The following is a 19,544-nucleotide window of genomic DNA, read 5'->3' on the forward strand; positions in this document are numbered from 1 at the left end:
AGCACCAAGCATTGTCAGGGTGACACCCCCACGCGCACCCCCGAGCACCAAGCATTGTCAGGGTGGCAGCCCCTGGGGTGCACCCCGAGCGCCAAGCATTGTCAGGGTGACACCCCCCATGCACCCCGAGCGCCAAGCATTGTCAGGGTGGCAGCCCCTGGGGTGCACCCCGAGCGCCAAGCATTGTCAGGGTGACACCCCCCATGCACCCCGAGCGCCAAGCATTATCAGGGTGACACCCCCCACGCGCACCCCGAGCGCCAAGCATTGTCAGGATGACACTCCCCCATGCACCCCGAGCGCCAAGCATTGTCAGGATGACACACCCCCACGCACACCCCGAGCGCCAAGCATTGTCAGGGTGACACCCCCCCATGCACCCCGAGTGCCAAGCATTGTCAGGGTGACAGCCCCCCATGCACCCCGAGTGCCAAGCATTGTCAGGGTGACACTCCCTCACACCCCCCCCGAGCGCCAAGCATTGTCAGGATGACACTCCCCACACGCACCCCGAGCACCAAGCATTATCAGGGTGACACCCCCTCATGCGCACCCCGAGCACCAAGCATTGTCAGGGTGACACTCCCCACGTGCACCCCGAGCACCAAGCATTGTCAGGGTGACACTCCCCACGTGCACCCCGAGCACCAAGCATTGTCAGGGTGACACTCCCCACGTGCACCCCAAGCACCAAGCATTGTCAGGGTGACAGCCCCCATGCACCTCAAGCACCAAGCATTGTCAGGGTGACACCCCCCACGCGCACCCCAAGCACCAAGCATTGTCAGGGTGACAGCCCCCATGCACCTCAAGCACCAAGCATTGTCAGGGTGACACCCCCCACGCGCACCCCAAGCACCAAGCATTGTCAGGGTGACAGCCCCCATGCACCTCAAGCACCAATTGTTGTCAGGGTGACACCCCCCCGCCCCCACGCGCACCAGCCGAGCCTTCCCTGTAGCTGCACAAGATGCGGGAACTGGGGTGCAAAGCAACCAGAGTGATCTTGAGCATTTCCCTCCGTACTCCTAATTCCGTGTTGATACTTCGCTGTGACCTCACAGGCGGGAGGTCGAATTGCCTCTCTTCTCTTTAATTTAATAATTCTCTGTGGGGCTGGAGAGGCTTGTGGAACTGTTTAGAACAGACATCTTCCTGTTCTAAATTAAACATCAGTGATTAAAACCCCATGGTGAGTCATTAATTTCGCAAGTGTGTTATTTAAAATAGGTATGTGTGCTTATACCTAAGCTCACAAACATCTCTTTCTCTCTGCTTCTGGATTGTCCCAAAGGTGAGCTGCCCACCTCCATGAGAGCCGCTGGTACGGTGTGTTGTGTGATACGCACGGAATTAACAGAACGCAGCGGCACCATCGCTGCATCTATTAAGACAAAACGCCAGTTAGCCTTGCGCCGTAGGGGCCCTGGGCCTGACTCACCCTCATTGCTGTGGTACCAGCGGAGGAGCTGGCCTCGGCACAGAGGCTCCATCCCTTCCCAGGATCTGGGGTCTAGGGGATGCTTATGAATGCAAGCGTGGCAGGTGGATCGCTACGGTGACCGGGGATATTGCATCCTTGGGGACATCCCTGTGTGGTCTGCAGACCTTCCCCTGTGCACAAGTGAGGATCGAAATCTGGGAGTGGTGTTCAGTTCACGTTGTTCTCCATTGGGTGAGGGCTGTCCATGCAGAGGGCAGCTCAGATGGCCCTCGGCATCTCCAGAGCCGCGGTGGGCCGGACCGGGTCCCATGTAGCTGTTCCTCCAGCCGCCCTGTGCTGACCCTCCCTCCTCCCTCATTTTCTACCCCTTCTTCACCCTCAGGTCACTTCTTTTGTTCTTGTCTTTCATGCAATACATGTGGATCTTGGTAAAGGTAAAATAAGCCTCTGCTCTTAAAATTCAGACTTTCAAACTCAGGACTGTCTTTTTCCAGGACTGGGGCGTCATCTCTTTGGAAGGCAAACATCTGGGTGGGACGCAGTGGGTCCCTGTGGGATGGTGGGGCCAGTGCCACATTGCAAACCCTTCCTGCACCAGGAAGCCAGGAGAAGACCGTCCGTCTGGAGAGAGCCTGTCGGCCAGCCTGCGGGCCGCCGCCCGCACCCGTGGGGTCTGAGGAGCTGTGGCGATGAACGGTGGTGCTGTGGGGCTCCCGCCTTGTGGCTGTGGGGCAAGGAAAGGCCTTGTCTGGCTGCGCAGAGGGGCCGGGCTCGCACGGGCTGGGCCATGCCCAGGCCCTCCTCCGGGGGAGGGAGGCGACTGCTCCACTGTTATCCACAGCTGTGCTGCGTCAGACTCTCGGCATCTCAGATGAGGAACCGAGTGAAACGCGCATGAGGAGGGGGAAAGGCATAGGTTTACCAAGGTTTAAGTAAAGTGGAAATACATGGCTCAGCGTGGGGGCAGACCTGAGCACGAGAGGTCGCGTGCCCGAGTCGTGGTCCCCAGGAAAAGCCACCGCTGACATGGAGGAGGAGGATCTGAAGCTGTCTGCGGGAGGAGCTCCTTGTGCTGCACAGTTTTGAGTGGCCAGCGGCAGACACCCAACAGTTTCACAACTGCACCAGTCTCTTCCCACAATGCCTTCCATTACGATGATATTAATGATTCGCAGCGTACATACTGGAGTCTTCAAGTGCTCTCCGTGCAGGACTGAGCATAAGCCATGACAGGGGATTCTATTTGGCTGAGGAAGCCTCCTGAGATGGGGGTGGGATGCTCATTTGTCCGGCCTGCTGGAGATTTGCCAGTACTGTCTGCTCTGGCGGATGATCAGATGTGGGGGGCAGGGGTCCCCTAGCTGGGGTGGATCCAGGGTCCATCATGAGGGAGGTGGTCATGGCACAGGTCCTGTACTCTTCACCTCCCTCACTAACACAAAGGGTCTCTGGATTAGGGAAGAGCCTCCCTGGTCTCACTTCTCCTGTGGCGGTTTCATTGAATGACACAGCCAGCGTAACAGTGATGTTGCACGCAGGTTCTCACAGCATGTGGAACCTACTATGCACACTACCCCAGACTTCTGTCCATAGGAGCTGTATTCATCCTTACAACTAGATAACCGTCTTCTATCTCCAGCAGCTAGCACTGACCTCTCCATGAGAACGACCATCATTTCCGGAGGTCTTATCACTAAGTCTCCTCCCCTCGTCTGCTCATGGGGATTGTTCAATATTGAAGGAAGAAGATGCAGAGAAAAGGTTGACACAGAAGCAGAGAGCCTCAGAGAGAGGTTCACACAAGATGGGCAGCATGTTCCATCGACGATCCTCGGGGAAGGATCACTGCAGAGACTAGATGTTCCATGGATGATCCTCAGGGAAGGATCACCGCAGAGACTGGATGTTCCATCGATGATCCTCGGGGAAGGATCACCACAGAGGCTGGATGTTCCATCGACGATCCTCAGGGAAGGATCTCCGCAGAGACTGGATGTTCCATGGACGATCCTCAGGGAAGGATCACCACAGAGACTGGATGTTCCATCGACGATCCTCAGGGAAGGATCCTGCAGAGACTGGAGTTTGCACCTCTGACGTTCACCCCATCCACAGACTCTTCCATTCTCTGAAGATGAGAAGACTGATGGCTACTAACCAGGCACGTAGAGAAAGTGCGAGGCAGCAAACAGTCCTTGGCCACACAGCTGTTCGGCAACTCAAGTTATAAAGAATCGTTGGAACCCTGGGCATAAACACAAGTTAAAGAGCCGCATGTTTTATATAATTTTACATAATCCTCTTAGTTCTGGAAATCATTATGTGATTTCTTCAGAAGCAGAATAATAAAGTACATCATTATTTGGTACTTGCATAACATTTTATAGTTTAGCAGTTGCCTCAAATTTTTATAGCGATCTGCTTCTTCAAGAAATAAACAGCTGTTGATTTTCATCTTTGGTAAATTTTATGAAACACAACATGTTCTCATTTTATAAAATACTTGCACTTCGAGGCACATTTTAAATTCTAGTATTAAAATTTGTTTTTTTCAGAATTATAGAATCCTTAACTTGTGGCTTATTGTAACAAACTTAATTGTATTTCTAACTTTAAATAATTTTAGGATAATTGAGATCACAAATACAAGTTTTAAACCTGTGGTAGGAATGCTTCCATTGTTCCCCATTCCCTGCCGAATGAGCTGAGGAAACATGGGTTTGAAAAATCCCTGTCAATGCCTCCATTCCAAAAATCACATGAAAGAGAGGCTGGCACATGACTTCAGATCCCTGGCTGCCAGTGTCTTGGTCCATTAATGTCGGGACGCTAAGTCATCCGGGGAACCATTAATGTCAGGACGCTAAGTCGTCTGGGGATCCTGCCCCTGTGTTCTCAGATCAACCCACCTGGCTCACTGTGGCAGGCGGACGTGTGAGGGGTCTCTCAACCTCTCAGCCCTCAGTGGAGGGAGGAGCTTCCACAAGGCCCTGGATGGCCCTGCTGTCATGCAATACCACCTTCTCCTGGTGTCTCGCCTGCCATGTTCTTCTTGGCTTACAGTACCTTTCCAAATGCCAAGAGAGGAAGAAAAGGGCAAACCATGGAAGGATGCGGTCTCCACTCACAGGCTGGAGCTGTTTGCTCTTTGTTTAGCTGACACCTGCCAAAACATTATTGTTGTTTTTTGCTCCCAGACATTTCCTTGAGAGCAAAGTTTTATCTAGTACCTTGAATTTGGGGAAATATTTTTGAGCAAAGAGAAGTGCAGTGCCATAATTGAACAGATTCTTCACACAGAGCGGGCCATGTGTGCAGTCTTCTTCCATCGATATGCTTTTTCCTTAGCAATAAATCCAGTGTGGAGAACCTCTAGTTTATTTTTTCTCAAATTTCCAAAAACTACAAGCTCCTGCAGTAGCAATAAACAACCCTGAAGTCCACCTCTTTGGAGAGTTTGTCAATAATAGTACTTCTGTACACCCAATACTTTTTCTTTGTATTTCTTTTGGGAACTTTTTTCTGGTGTATATACTGGGTTTAGGAGTTTAGGTTTAGACTTGATAAAGAAAAAATACAGCATAGGTTACATTCAGTAGAAAGCTATGAAGAAACAAATTTTTGCATAGCAACTCAAGCCTGCTGCTTGGATGATACACGTGAGTGACAATTCCACGGCCATGAGGTGGTGACAGATAAAGTGCAGTGTGAGGAGGAGCAGGCAGACCAGACCAGAAGTTTGGGGCCGCCTGCACAGGACACACATGATCTGGGTGAGAGATGAGGGAGAACAATCCAGAAGACGTTTCGAGAAGACCAGGCATGGGTCAGGAGCAGTCATGGGGGAGTTCTGACATACTGAATATCTGAACAGGGGGCAACATTCCCAGGCATGTCTGTTCACGTAAGGAACTCATCTCTGCAGCTCCCAACTTGAGAAGCTTGCTGCCCGGTGGATGATGGTCATTACCATCAAGGTCATTACGCCAGGAACCAGTTTCTGGTGTCTGGTGTGCAAATGAGGAGGCTCCTGGCATGCACCATGTATCCTGGTGAAAGAGGCGGTATTTCTTCCCAACAAATTAAACTCTGTGGATATGTGCCTGAGACTCAATTCTGCAGGAAAACCTGCATGTAGACTCCACAGTGGGAGGAAATGATACAAGGTAGAAATACCTGGAGGAGCAAACAGTTCGGCTTAGAAAGGGCTACCAGAACCTTCATGAATGTAAGTTTGTTCTCCTATGTCTGTTGATTGGTACAACTATTTAGGAGAAAGAGTACGGTTTTCTTGCTGCCTTCTACACAGTTCAGAATGCAGGGCAGGGCCTGGGGCACCGTGCGCTCTCCACAGGGACTGCCTCCCTTCTGGCCTTTCTAAAGAATCATCAGTGAGAGAAAATATGCGAAGACACCCGACAGGCACACCCCAAGCCAGACAGGGGGCCGATCATTCCATCCTCAAGCACAGAAACAGAGAGGGTCCTCTAGAATAGCTAACGCACAGTCTCTCTGGCCTCAAAGATGTTCATGTAAACCCTGATGAACTGATCAATGCCCCATGGGAGCTCTTCCCCACGGGACAGCAAATCTCATCTATTTGAAAGGGAGTGCTGTGGAGGCTTCAATGTGAATCCTCCTGCTGGAGAAGCCAGGCTCTGATTCATGCTCACAGTGCCGCCCTACTCATCAATGCCTTAGAGGAATTTCTGATTCCAAATAGACCCACAGTTCAGTGCTAGGAAAAACTGAAATTGGCTCTGTTGGACAGCCAGACCTCCTCCTAAGCTAATTCGAAGAACTTCCTACTTCTGCCTTGAAAATCTGTCTAGATAAACAAGGATGGACAGGATGGTGCCAGGGTTCTGGAACCCTAAACCGACTTGACCTTGGAGGCTACTTTTCTCACATCCTCTGGCCCAAACATCATTTGGTGGAGTCAGTATTCACAATGTGCAGCAACTGGAAGTCCCTGGCTTTGCTGCTCAGTGATGCTGACTCTAAGGGGAGCAATGGCAGTGTGGTTCTCAGACAGCCCTGGTCAGCACCATGAGAGAGAACCTTGTGCCAGGTCCCCAGAAAAAAGCCACCCAGTCCTCAGGAAGCATTGCCCCCTCCACAGCCCCACAACCCCTTCTACACCTGCAAACATTTGCAGGGTAAGTCAACATTTCTGGAGGAAGTGCGCTTCCCTAGGTATCTGGGGAGAGGAGAAAACCTGGTTGTGCAGACCTGAGGGAGAATACTTTCTAATGTTAGTGACCATGAATGCAAATGCAATTTTCTTATAGTCTTTGCCTCTGAACTGGCGAGGAGAAAGCTTATTACAGGTAAGTTCAGTCTTAAATTGTTGAGACACCATTGCACCTTTTGACATCTGTTCTTGAAGTATTTTATTGGAAAGAATGAGATTCGAGCTTAGACTTCTGTGTCAGTGGTAATCAAGTAATCAAGTGTTTTCCAGCAGGGAGTTAGCTAGGGGTGGGCAGCCAAGGCTCGTCAGCACAGCAGGGGTGGGGGCTGCTTCCTCTCTTCCCTCAGAGAAAGTAGGGGATGGCCACCTTTGCAGGTTGATTTCCACACGGTCACTTAGATCATCTCAAGGTGAAAGGGGGAGGAAACATAAGCTGCAAAGCTTGAGAAAGAAATAGAAAAACACAGCAAATGCTTTCACTGGGGCAGATGAAGCTCAGATGCTGCTGAAAGTTCAGTCCAAAGTGAGATAGGATCTGGAAAATCAAGCAAGATGAAACTGCAAGGAACAGGGTATGTAGAATGGCCAGGAGAGAAGGCTAGACATGAGAATGCTAGGATGAAACATGCCACTTATTCCTAACAGCGAACTGGGTCAGGAGCCAACAGAGTTCACCAGCCTCTCCCAGGGAAACACTAGGTCCGTACATTGAACAGATAGTCAGTGCTCTGAGACAATTAAAAAATAATTTGGATCAATTTGTACTGTGCCCTCCTAGTTAATCTCTCAGATTTCAGATGCAATAGAAGGGTCCAAAGAAACCTCCATACCATTCCACTCCTGGACATTTACCCAAATGACCACAAATAAGGCCACCCTAAAGCTACCAGCACAACCATATTCACTGCAGCATTATTGACCATAGCCAAGATATGGAATCAGCCCAGATGCCCCTCAGCAGATGACTGGATCAAGAAAATGTGGCATACATAAGTGATGGAATTCTATGCTTCTATCAGAAAGAATGATATAGCACCATTGGTAAGGAAATGGAAAGACTTGGAAAAAATTATATTAGGCTAAGTAAGCCAGACCCAAAGAATCATAGATTGCACGGTCTCCCTTATTTGTTGTAACTAGAAAGTGCCTAATAATCGACACATAAACATACTGGATGGTAAAAAACAAAAAAAATGCATTTGAACATGATAAATTAGAAAGGATTCTAGATATTCACATAGTGAGACCAAAGGAGGATATGCTTAATAGAGGATCACAAAGGCTCGATAGGTAAGTGCATATGATCATATAAAATGATTTTTTATAGAAATGAACTCCAAGAAATGGAAACAAGCAATTTTGTTATTTTGCTTCTTGTTTTTTTTCTCCTTTGTCACTGTTTGTTATTTTTGTGCCTTTTGTCTTGTATGTAAGCATATCTGCTTTGGGGAGCACAGATGTGGGATGAAGGCTGAACAAATGCCGCTCAATAGACGCTATATTGAAAATGAACTATACAACGTGTGGGAGAGAGGATTGGGAAGGGAAAAACTGTGAGAAAACGAGGGAAGAGGAGACACTGTTCAAAAAGAAATGTGCTCACTACCTGACCTATGTATCTGTAACCCTTCTGTACATCACCTTTACAATGACAATAAAATAAAATTAATGAAAGAAAAGAGTTCAAGGGGCCCATCCAGTGTTACTGTTACTAAGCAGAGTTGCATGGATGAACAAGGAAAACCAGACTTCCTCCACAATGGGAACGCTCCATGTCTTTAAGTGTGACGGTGTCACAAAGGATTGGTCTGAAATCTTCTACTTCATCTCATATGGACTGAAAAAAGTTTCCATTGTATATTGAAGAAAGAAAAGTAGAATTTCTCCTCTGCGTTTCTTAAATTCTGTAGGCCCCTATCTAGTCTGGAACAGTGTATCCATCCACTACATTTAATGAATTTACTAATCAAGAACATTGGAACCATTTTTAATTATTGCAGGCAAAAATTTAAGCAATCCATTTAGCCCAATTTTAGTGAGAATTAGGCCACAGAGCATAATTTGCTAAAATCCTTCTCACCAGTACAGTGCTTTCAGGTGTCTGGGCTAGAATTTTGCATCACATAAATACTGAAGTACTGTAGCATACTCAGTGATGACCCAGTTTTTTCATTTGTAATAATTTAATAGCAGTATTAAACTAATCAACTATCATTAAGTTATATCTAGAGGAAACAAGTTAAGAAAAACTTCTGCTAATTTTTTTTCAATAAGGACACTGAGCGATCCATCCCAACATGGCTTTGACTTTATGAGACTTGTCTGAGAACAGAGCTATTCTAGGCTGAGATAAAGAATGTGAATGGATCAAGTGGACACCAGCTGTTACGCTCCATCCCATCTCTGTCCTGGATAAACCTGACAATCTCATTGTTAGCTTTTGAATTAAATGGCAATAGGATATATGTATAAACCCTATGTAACCAGCCTTCATTAATGATCTATTTCAGAGGAGGCTATAGATTTTTATCAATGACAGTAAGTATAAGAGCAAAATTTATTCTGATGACATATTAACCAGCTATGCACTTTAAGAAAATATGTGGTATTTTGAATAGGGGATTTTTGAGTTTATATAAGTGAGTATTGGGTTTCTGATGTGGGAACATAATAGCATGAGCATCATGGAGACACTGTGTAGGTCATATTGCCCTCACAATGGGAGTGACCGGGGTGTGTCGTGACCAGGATTATTATATTATTGAGACGGGAAAGACGTGTGGTAATCTGGTATAAGATTGATTATGTAGCTGGGTGCTGTAGATCTGAGGATCATAGCCCAAAGCTAGCCTGGGTATGAAAGTCCATGAGACTTTTATCTCTGATTAATCAACAGAAAGCCAGAAGTGGAGCCATGGCTCAAGTGGTAGAGTGCGACGCCTGAGTAAAATAGCTCAGGGACAGCCCCTAAGCCCTGAGTTCAAGCCCCATGACTGATTAAACAAAAAGATGGATTTATGTAAAAGACAAGCTGTTTTGTATAATGCAGAGAAACCCATACATCGCGCACCTTCACACACCGACAATGCAGCCACTCTCAACAGTGCTGGTACATGATAAATCTGTCACATTTCCTCACAAAACGAAGTCCACTTTCCATCTGCTAATTTTCTAGGGCTCGCCATTTTTTATTTACTTGTTTAAGAGGTCATTTGATAAGTGACCAACCCGTTATATTTTTCCAAAGTCGTTCATTGTCTCTACCATAAACTTTACTGCAGTCCACAATTAAAGCATGTTAGAATTTGATTTTCATCTTTTTCCTGCAGCATTCATTAGTATTAAGTGGGCTTTGACCTCAGCTTGCTCTTTTCTGTTTCCTGGGCTTTAACCTTCTGCTATGATTTAAGTATCAGAAAGTTGCTTGCTGGTTTTACATGGTTTTCAGTTCTTCTTGACTGATTCTTAGAGGATAACTTGTGTTTGTGGCTAGTTATCTCACCGTCTCTTGAGGTTTAAACTGTTTTAACCTAGGTCTATGGTACTGGAAATGCAGTAAACTCAAATCAGCCTACAAGGAACCTCTTTGGTCTGCATGCTGGGAGCCAGGGGAGGGGCTGGAGAAGGGGCAGCAGCCCACAGCCATGCAAAGGGTCTCAGTGTGGCATCGATAACCAATAATCTGTGAGTGTGGAGCCCGTTTCCAGAAGGAATTCCAGAGCCCTTGGACGGGATGTCAGGGGAGGGGAATAGCTAGCAGAAGGGAAGATTTAAGTTGAGCTCTGAGGAACAGTTGAGAATGCTGGGCCTGTGGGGTCAGGCACTTCTGGGTGGCGGGGTTGGTGATTGACAGCTCACAGGGAAGAAACCGAGTCAGGAGGCCTAACGGTGAGTGCCTGAGTGCCTGCTGAAGTGGGCAGACCTGGGGCCTGGACGCCCACAGCCTCCAGATTCAGTGTCTGGAGCCGGAGTCCATGTGGAAGTTGAGAGGCTTTCTGTTTGTGAGTTAGCGGAGCAAACTGAATTATTCTACATGCAACTACATTGTGATTGATACTAGGGTGATGGGGTGACATGCATGGACCCTAGAGGTGGCACTGTGGGGGAGGGGTGGGAAAGGAATCGGCAGCTGTGGTGACACAGAGAAGGCACGGGGGCCGCCCGGAGCTCCACAGGAGCTGGGCAAGATGGGGAGAGTGAAGCCGACTGGGACTTCGGTGGGACACTGTGAGTTCGGCGTTAGAAACGTTCAGTGGTAGGTCCACAGAATGTAGAGTTCACAGAGATGAGGTAGTCCACACTGGGGGACAGACTCACAGACAGCGTTTGTTGTTATTTGATTTCTTGGTGAAAAGAATAAAGAATCTTAATTTAACTGCTCCCCAAAACAGAGGGGAAGTTATGGAAGATATAAACACAGGTAACTATTTTCTGAATAAGGTATCACTTGCCAGGAATAAGATAAGAATTGACCAACAGGAATTCATCAAGTTGAAATAGTTTCTCCACAAAAAAGGAAGATGGCCAGAACCAGGAGAAAACCTGAGGGATGGAAGGTAATTTGCACCAGCTATTCAATGGGTAAAGGATTAATATTTATATCCAAAGACTACAAAGATTGCACTGTTACAGAGCAAATAACTCAATGAATAAATGTGGGAGTGAGGCAGCCAGCAGTTCTCAGAGCAGGAGGCACACACGACTGACAAACACAGGAAGAACTGCTCAGCATCTTCAGTCATAATTGAAATGTAAATGACAGTGACACTTAGGCTCCATCTCACTCCAGTCAGAATGACCATCATCAAGAAAACAACACATGCTGGTGTAGCTGAGGGAAAAAGAAACTCAGATGCACTAATGGTGAGAGTGTAAAACCAGCTAAGGAAATCAGCATGGAGATTCTCCTACACATAAAAACAGACTTACCCTGTGACATCACAATACAATTTTCAACTTGGGCATGTATTTGAAGGAGTGCAAATCAACATGCAAGAGAGGCATCTGCATATCTGTTTATTGCAGCTCAATTCACAATAGCCAAATTGTGGAGTCAGCTGGTGAGTAGATTGAATATATAAATAAATAGAAGCAAAGAAAAGTCACGTCATTTGCAGGAACATGGATGGAACTGGAGATCATCAAGCTGAATGAGACAAGCCAGATTCAAGTAGTCTAATATAGATATTTATACTCATTTGTGGAATCTAGTCTTGAAAGGCATAAGATACATACACACACGCATACTTAATATATGTATTTATAGATAAAGAATACGATTGTCACTTTAAGATTTCCTCAGGTTTGACAGGGAAAGGAAAGAGAATTAGAGAATGGCAGAGGATTAATAAAATTGGAATGTGCATAATAAAACTCACTGAAATCTGTTGCACAAATGGGAGCACGGACGATGGGGGGGAGTTATCAAGGAGATTAATCTGACTGCATGAGACATACCAAGGTAAAACCCCCATGTACATTCTTTAATACATATTAAAGAATGAAAACAAGGAATGATCAGAAAGTACAAAGGCTGTGCTGTGAGTGGGTAGCAGTGGAGGGAAAGGGACAATGGACAGGTGAATGAGTGGCAGGATTTGGAGAAGTACTTTATAGAACAATTACAGCTTCTGAAATTATTTTAAGGAGGAATGAGGAATGATGAGGGAGAGAAATCTTATCTTTATTCTTTAGTTTTCATAAGATAATTTTATTGAAATCGTTTTAGGAAGGTGTGAAAGGAGTGAGAGTAATGGCAGGGTAGAGAAATCTTATCCTTGCTTAATTAGTTTAATAAAATAGTTTTATTATTACAAGAAATTTCATCTTTTCCAATAAAAAGCACCAAAGGTTTCATTTGTTTTGTGCAAAGTATGGGGAAATCATGTAAAACACATTTATCATGTCATTTGCTTTCCTAGCTTAATTTTATTTGCATTCTTTTTGTTCTCTGTTAAGCCACTTGAAATGAATTCAGTTGGCTCTTTGATAATATTCCTACTGACCAGAATTTTCTAAATACCAATTTCACTCAGAACTATGAACCTGTTATTAAGATACAGAACAGAAAATCATATAGTCTGAGTGTGCTTGCTCCTTGTCCTCTTCTTTGTAATTCTCTTGCTTATTCTTACCATTTTAACTTCTAAACAATTATCCATGCAATTTGTGCATAGTTACTGATGAAAATTATTTTATATCAGTAAGATAGGATCCTTGCCTCTTACCACTCATCTAAATATTTTCATTTATACTTTGTTTTTACAGCCCAAAATTAGTACACTATTGTCTATTTCCCAAGAAAACCAATCTTTGGCACAATAGGTAAGTCGGACAAAATTACAGGCAGAGTAGATAAACCAATCAATTTCAAGCTGTTCTTCAATGATAAATGATTCCGAGTGTGGTATTGTCCCCTCTTCGCGGCTGGATTTCATAAACAACCATTTGATGTGTTTAATTCATCGTGATGTTGCATCGATCACAGTATTATAAGACAAATTGAGTGTGGCTTTTGGAGCTGACCAGGGTGGCTTGTCGCACGGCTCCCAAGCCCCAGCCATGCAACTGGCTAGAGAACACAACGAGAAGTTATTGCCCTATGATTTATAAGATAAACTGTGAGTAGACAAATAGGTCATTTATTATCACTAAATACCATTGGTAGTGACACTACTGATTTTATTCTCTGAAATTTCCACTTGACTGACTTTTCTAATGATTATAGTTACCACTATTTGTCAAGCAATGAGTTGAATCTTCAGTAAAAGACTAGATCCTAAAGTTTTTTCCTCTTTCATTGGGAGTTGTTTTAGACATAGAGTGGAGGTAATTTTCTCATTGCAGCATTCTTGCATTGGAAAGTCAAATGATCATTATTTGACTTTATAATGACTTCAAATATGACTTGAAATATGAGTGAAGACTCCAGCAAAATTGAAAATCTGCATCTTTATGGATCTGTAATTTTCTGTGAGATAGAGATAATTTATTAGAATAAACAAACCTTTTCCTGGATTCCTGTAACAAGGTTATGGTGATAAATATTCACGGTTATGGTACACGTTCTAAATATGATCTCTGCCCCCAGCTTCTTAGGGTAGAATACTGGGGAATTATTTTCCTTAGTCTGGCTCTCTGTCTTCCATCACAAGGGTTTGATCTACTTTTCTTTATTTCTTGAGCTTTCTTCCAAGCTACCAACCCCAACGCACTGTCTCCTCCTGGAGGTGACGTGTTTGGGTGAGTTTTGGAAGCCATTACGATGGACGAACCACAGATGGGTGGCCGGGGCTGCAGGGTCTTCACAGAGGTCATGCTCTCCCACCTCCCTGGCAGGAGCACTGCCCAGGAGAGCTGCCTGTGCCCACCAGCCCGCCCACAGGAGGAGAGAGACTGGGCTGCCACAGTCCAGGCAGAGATGGTACCGCAGGGCCAGTGTTTCTACCAAACTTAGGCACACAGTGTTGTGAGATATGTCGGAAGTATTAGGTCTCTCCACAATGTCAAAATTTATTGAATAGTAAACTTACACGCTATGTCTGTTTTATTAGCATTCATTTGCCAATTACCATGGCTTTTCTTGATAACCCAGGCCCCTGCTGTACACTGGTGCTTTTGTTCCAAACTTTATTATTAACTCTTATTAACTTTTATTATTATTAACTCTTCGATCGTGCCTACTTCACAATGATACAAGACCACAGAAAGCTAAGAAAGAAGCCTTGCTGCAATGACAGGAAGCTGATATGGATACAAGTTTGTCGCTCACTGACAAGGGCTCCATAAGACCCATAATGAAGCCTGTGGCAGAGCTGCTGAGTCCCGGAGCCGTCCAAACCCCAGAGCGGGCTCCAGGTGGCATGGTGGTGCGGGCTGCAGGTGCAGAGCTCCGTCCTGGCCTCCTCGGCCACGGCTGAGGCCAGGCATCTGCTCCTTGGTGGTGGGAGGGTCTGGTGTGGGGTGGTCCTGCCTGGGACTGGGATTTTCAGGTATCTGGGAATGGAGGGAGGCCGGGGCCATGAAAGACTGGGTGTAACACAATGATACCAGCCATTACCATGCTCTGTGTGTTCTGGATCTCCATGTGTGTGCACATATGTGCCTGGCTGTTGTAACGGTAGCATGCCTTTCATTTTCCTTCCTGAATTGGCAAGTTCCAGTGCTAATGCATTACAACCATAGCTATTTCATTCTTAGGGCAATCCTACTCAATAGAGTTATTTTGGACTCCCCTTCCGTACCATTGATCACATAGATCACTTTCTAGCTATTTCTGCTAACAATGATGCCATTAGGAAATTTTTATAATATGCTATCGTGTTCATATATGGTGTTTCCAAAAAGGTGTTGCAAAGTACTGTTTGTCCCTCTGGGGAACAGGTTAGAGTCTCTTAAAGGTATCTGTTCCTCACAAAAGGGAGTGAAAAGAGGAATTACTTGCTGAAGAAGTAAAAATCAGGGAGTTACAGAAAAAGACAATTATATGAAGAATTCCCCCTGAGTAACCCTAGCTCCAGAGATCACGTGACAAATCAGTTCGGGATACAGGTCTCGCTTTTCACTCTGGCCACTTGCAGGGCCCCAAGGCGGGCCTCTTCACTAGGGCTGTGAAGAGGAGCACTAGTCACTGAAGAACCTTAGGGACTTGCAAAGCGGCAGCATCTGCGCCCAAGTCTGAAGTGTCGAAGCAGAAGAAAGGGAAGCAAGCAGGGAAGCAGGCAAAGGAGAATGTGCAGAGACGCTTTGGGAATCAAAATGGGGACATGGCAGCGTGGGGGATGGATTCTGTAACCTTTCAAAGATGCTAAGCCGAGGGTGCAATAAATACAACCCAAGAGACCAGTGACTCACTTCTAGAGCTCCCTTTTGTTGTAAACGGTTCCCTCCTGTTGTAAGCTGAGGAAGGGAAAGAGGCAGGCAATCTAAAGAGGCTGAAGCACAGGAGCTGGAGCCCTGGAGCCAAGGGGAGTGCAGGATGTGGAGGATGAAAATACAGGTGAGCCGGGAGGACTCCCTGGAGGAGGCCAAGGCAATGCCGGAGCCGTGCCCCAGCCTGCAGAGCCATGTTTTAGGAAGTGCTGCAGATGAAGAGCCTGAAGGAAGGCGTGCTTCCCCTAAAAGGCCGGCATCCCATTGGCCCCCTGCTGGCTGCCGGTTCCTTTAGAGGATGGAGCTAGAACCACCCCAGACCACCACCCCACTTCCTTCCTCCAGCCCTCACTCTTCCTTCCAGAAAGCACTCTAGCAGCGGCCCACTTCTTCAGAACCAACTTCATGTTTCTGTGCAAAAAAGAAGGCTGGAAGATCCTGACCATTCCTATCCCCATTGCAAAAATCATTGTGAGACTTCAGTTTGTTTCCTTCACTGGACAGGGTAATTAGCATGTAACATGGACATTTGCATGCACTCAATATGCAAAGACTTCCATGGCTGATTATAGCTCTCTGAGCCTCCTCACTTTCCAGAGACAGGGCCCAGGCAGGCGGATGTGAGAGTCAAAGCAGAAAAGCTCAGCGGATTTACATTTAATGAGTCTAACCCAGCAGTGTTGGAGGGAGAAAGGGGGACACTTGTCTCCCCGAGGAGCGGCACTTGGCCTCTGTGCTGTGTGTGAGGTTCAGTGTGGCCCCAAAACACTGTGAATAATTCCAAAATGCCTTTAAAAATCTGCATAAGATGTCTTGTTTGCCACACAAGTGGAAAATTAGTATTCGAGTTCTGACAGAATTTTTCATTGATTGCCAATGGGTCTAAGCTAACAAAACAAGTGAAATATCAATATTTTCTATGTGCCATTCCCATCATTTTATTATTTTAAGAACTCCTGGTGTACAGTTGTGTGTGTGTGTGTGTATAGGACACAAGCTACAGCAATTCCAAGAGCTGCACGCATACACAGAACACCATTTGATAAAGCACACTCGGTGCCTGCGGCTGAGCTCTGTGCTGATGAAACTCCTGACCGACGCCAGCCAGACACAGCCACAGTGCGAGAAGACAAACAACTGTGAATTTGTTATCAGTTCCTAATGCAGATTGCTTTACCACGGAAGGCTAAACAGAAGTGCTGGAGAATTCCGAATTCCTGTGCAAGCCCTTAGCAAATGACAGGAGAAGATAACAAATTGCTTAGCAACTGAAATTAAAATGGAAGGTGGTTAAATGCTCCAGATTCTCAGCAGCGATGCCATCCCCTTGAGCCTGGGAAGAGGAAGGAAAGATCTCTCAAGGCAGGAGACTTTCCCCAATTCGGCTCGGGGAATGAAGTTCCTCCCAGGTCTTGTCTTGTCCAGCACGTTTTCAATTTTAGCCCCTGCTTGTAGCAAACTCCACTATCTGCCCAGTGCCGTGTTTGCACCGTGCTGGATTCTTACATCGCACCCACCTCTCCACTTCCCTCAGCCCCAGCGAAGATGTGTGTTGAGGCCTAGCGGCTGGCCTTCCCTCTCATCTACAACTTTTGCAGTGGGGAGATGGTGGTCAGAGAAAGGAAGGGAACAGACCCCAGGTTTCTGTGGGGGATGAGGGAAGGCTTTCTGGCATACACTTCCCGCATGGAATTGTAGTATGCGTTACCTTTGTTATTGTTGATGGAGCTGGTAAGGCAGAGTTCACATGAAGCAGTCCTATCATGCCGGACACTGACCTAAACTCTGCATTATATACGATTCCATCCTATCCATGGCCTCTTAAAGCATGAGCAATTACCATCTTGTCTGGGCTAGAACTCTGTCCCATTCCACCCTCCAGCTCCAAGGGGCAGAGGCTGCCTTGACCACACGATGTCCCCGATACGGAAAGCACAGTCATCGACTTCCAATCCACTCAAACACGTCACATGACAAATGTGACTAAAACATACAGTTTATTGCTAGAAAACATAACAACATAGCGTATTCTGTTGGCACATGGATGGGTGGAAGAGCCAATAAGCCCAGGGGCTTTCCTTTAAAGCTGCAGCACAGGAGTGGTTGCAGATGCTGAGGTTAGGATGGCCAAGAGAAGCCAGGGGTGACCCCGTGGCGGACTCTGCGGGTCTGGACTTGGGCTGCTCTCCAGAGCCCCCTGAAGGTCTTGGGGCCCCCAGGCCCACACAGCGGACCGGCTGCCTCAGAACTTCTGGGACGGATGGACATTCAGGTTTCCATGATTTTCAAAACTCTCCAGGTGACTCTAACGCACATTTGGAGCTGATAGAACGGAGGGCACAGTGTGTGAACACTGAGTCAACGTCACTAAACCATGGACATTTCAACTGAACAGCGGAGAGAGCGCAGGCTCCAACCGATTCTCAGATGCGAGGGGTAACACCCCTCCGGGGTCCTTGTTCACACTCTCTTGGAACATTCCAGATGGCAGAGCGATCGAGAAGCAGGGCTGTGGCTTCCACTCAGGCCTGTCCCGAGCAGTGTTGAGGAGCCTGGCCAGAGGAGGGGCTGGCTGCCAGCAAGGCAGCCCGTGGGCAGGGATGGAGCCATTGAGTTTCAGAATGGACCATGCACAGGCTCCGGTCATGCAGGTTTCCCACCACCAGCCAGAGGGTGAGGGAGAAGAAGCTGGTTCTGTGACAGGACAGATGGTGACATCTGCTTGCCCTTGGAGCAGTGTCGTCGTAGTAACGCGGCCATTGCACCATTTTTAGAGACTGCTTTCCCTCCCTGCAGCTCGAGGTAGCTCCAGATGACTTCAGCCCCACGGAAGATTGTCCTGCTCATCTCCCTAGCTTGTTGGCCATCGGCCTGGAGGAGTACCCAGGATCATAAGAAATACCACCCTGTAGACGGCCACCAGTGCATGGAGAGAGGCCAGGCCACCAGCACATCCATCCGTGGTACAGCCACAGTCCTGGCCCCTTCAAACCCAGCTGCCTGCTTGCAAATAGGGATGCAGCCTAGGAGACAAACAGTTCTCATTTTCCCGGGGCAGGGAAATCAAATCAATGCATCTTTACTCCTTTGGCTCCAAAACCTCGTTTTCATTTGTGAACTGGCCTCCAGCCCACAGGCCAATTTCTGGTATGGGTACAGGAGAGAGCAGGCCCTCTGGTGGGAGACGAGGGAGTGAGACTGGCTGGGCACTGGCTGGTCTTTGCACTCCCAGCATGCCCTGGGAAGCCATGCCCATGCACTGGCTGGTCTTTGCACTCCCAGCATGCCATGGGAAGCCATGCCCATGCACTGGCTGGTCTTTGCACTCCCAGCATGCCATGGGAAGCCATGCCTGCACACTGGCTGGTCTTCGCACTCCCAGCATGTCCTGGGAAGCCATGCCCTGCACACTGGCTGGTCTTTGCACTCCCAGCATGCCCTGGGAAGCCATGCCCATGCACTGGCTGGTCTTTGCACTCCCAGCATGCCATGGGAAGCCATGCCCATGCACTGGCTGGTCTTTGCACTCCCAGCATGCCATGGGAAGCCATGCCCATGCACTGGCTGGTCTTTGCACTCCCAGCATGCCCTGCACACTGGCTGGTCTTTGTACTCCCAGCATGCCCTGGGAAGCCATGCCCATGCACTGGCTGGTCTTTGCACTCCCAGCATGCCATAGGAAGCCATGCCCATGCACTGGCTGGTCTTTGCACTCCCAGCATGCCATGGGAAGCCATGCCCATGCACTGGCTGGTCTTTGCACTCCCAGCATGCCATAGGAAGCCATGCCCATGCACTGGCTGGTCTTCTCACTCCCAGCATGCCCTGGGAAGCCATGCCCATGCACTGGCTGGTCTTTGCACTCCCAGCATGCCATGCACACTGGCTGGTCTTCTCACTCCCAGCATGCCCTGGGAAGCCATGCCCATGTACTGGCTGGTCTTTGCACTCCCAGCATGCCCTGGGAAGCCATGCCCATGTACTGGCTGGTCTTTGCACTCCCAGCATGCCATGGGAAGCCATGCCCATGCACTG

This window comes from Dipodomys spectabilis, unplaced genomic scaffold, assembly GCF_019054845.1.
Source record: "Dipodomys spectabilis isolate Male_0828 unplaced genomic scaffold, ASM1905484v1 ptg000169l, whole genome shotgun sequence".
Lineage (NCBI taxonomy): Eukaryota > Metazoa > Chordata > Mammalia > Rodentia > Heteromyidae > Dipodomys > Dipodomys spectabilis.